Here is a 2,205-nt window from a genome sequence, read left to right as displayed (position 1 = left end):
CCTGCTCCCTGTCTTTTCCATCATAGGGAAGAAAACCAAGACCCAAGGTCTGAGATCAGGTCCTTTACACTTACAGCATCTTTTTCTCAGTCCCTTCATTTTTTACCTTTCTGGGCACTTTGATCTGCCTCTTGTGTATGGGTCTCTCTCTAAGAGAGATTCCAGCACTTTTCCTGAAAGCCCAAGGTATATTTTCCAAAGCCACATAGGGCTGCAGACATGGCTTTGCCTGAAAAGCAGAGTGTAGCTTAAAGAGTTGTGGCCAAGGCACATGCACACAACAACTGTCCCAAAGCCCTGGCTTCACATCTTCCTACCAAACAAGTGTTCCCCTTTGCAGGCAACCTTGGGCCCTTGGTACCACGCTCAGGGATATCAGCTGTGTTTCCTGGAAGGAGGCATCACCCTGAATCCAACTCGTTGTCTGCCTTTAAAGAAACAAGGGGAAATTGTGAGAAAAGAGAAGTCCCTGATGAATTTGCCTCTGTATTGGATGAGTCTTGTCAGCAAGTCTCTCTGATAAGCAGCACTGAATCTAGGCATTCTCCCAGCAGCTCTTCTGAGGGCCAAGGCACAGAGAGAGAAAGTTGACCTCTCCATCCCCACCTTATATGCCATCACTTTATGATCTCAGTCTCACGGACCGTGCCAGTTTTGTGCCTCTTCTGCCTGGCCACTTGGGCTGTGGCTATGCTCCGAGGCACTGCTCTACCTGCTGATGGGAGCAGAGGTTGTTATAACTGAACGGGTGTGGGGAAGTCAGAGGATCTACCTCCACTTGGAATCTTCTGGTTTCTGCATATTTAGGTGGTATCTTATTGGAAGAGCAAGAAGTTTGGGGCTCATGTACAATGGACACTGCATGCCACAGAGATGGCTCTCCCCATACTGCTGCACTGTTATTAATAAGCAACAGGCATGATTAGTTCTTCACCTGCTTAGAGCACTTCTGACGTCAACAACTTCATTTTCACCATCCATTATACAGATAGGGAAACTGAGGCACCAAGAAGGAAGGAGATAGACCCAAGGCCAAGCACAGCACTCATAACGGAGATGGGACTAGAGGAATCAAGCTAAAATTGTTCAAATCTCTGAGCTGTCTCAGGTCAAGCTGGGGCAATAACTGCACCATGCGAGCAAAACTGGGTGAACCAGATTATCCCCAGATTCAAGCACCTGTCACACAGAGGGCAGGCCTGGAAAGGTCCTCTGGCCTGAGTGAGTCATACCCTGCCTGCTCAGACACCTGCCACTCATCAGAGCCCTGAATTACCCCATGATCACCTGCCAGATTAGGGAGACTGGAGGGCAATAGTGGTCTAGGTCCTGCTGCAGATCAGAGTGCTGGATTAGCCAGAGGAATGGTTCTGCTGAGAGCTTAAGCCTCAGAGCAAAGCAGTGCTCCCTGGTGTGAGGCTATACCTATACCTATACCTAGGTGGAGCCTGCACCCACAAGTCCTGTGAGCAAGCAGGGTGTCTTACCCAAGGGCCCAACTTTCAGCAGTGCTGAACACTCATTGTTCCCCAGAAAACCAGGGGCAGCTGCAGGCACTGAGTGTTTATGATAAGTCCATGAGGAGTGATGCAGGGTGGTTCCTTGTACCATGTCAGGCATCCATAAGGATGACCCTAGTGGCACCTTGTGGCTTTGCAAATCACAGCCTGGCAATATACTGTGGGTAGGGCTGTGCTGCTGTTGGGAGCGTATTGCAGCATGCTAATTAAACCAGCTAGTGTGGGCTTGCTGCTTGCGTGCAAGTTGGCTTTGTAGCCTACGCTAAGCTACGTGTTGCTCTAGTTGCATTGTTAGCAGTAACAAAGGCAGATAGTGTGAGCTGGCTTGGGTATGCCTACTTGAGCTGCAGTCACACTTCTTTCTACCTGTGATGTACAAGCAGCCTGCATTGCCCAGAGTATTTACCCTCCCACATCCCAGGGTAACGCCACTGTGCAACTGGGGAACTAAGGGACAGAGAGGATAACAACCCCATTTTCAAAGGTGCATAGCTGCCTAGCAACCATGGGTTCAAGTGAAGATTTGGGCCTAAGAGATTTGTCCAAGGTTACACATGGAGCTGGTGGCATGGCACAAAAATTGAACCCAGGACTTCCCATTCCTAGACTGGTGCTCTAGTTCAGTGTTTCCCAACCTTTTCCAGCCCAAGGCACACTTACATGAATAACAATTTTCTGCGGCACA

This window comes from Alligator sinensis, unplaced genomic scaffold (genome assembly GCF_000455745.1).
Source record: "Alligator sinensis unplaced genomic scaffold, ASM45574v1 scaffold235_1, whole genome shotgun sequence".
In the NCBI taxonomy this organism is placed as follows: domain Eukaryota; kingdom Metazoa; phylum Chordata; order Crocodylia; family Alligatoridae; genus Alligator; species Alligator sinensis.
Note: the sequence above shows the minus strand (reverse complement) of the source record.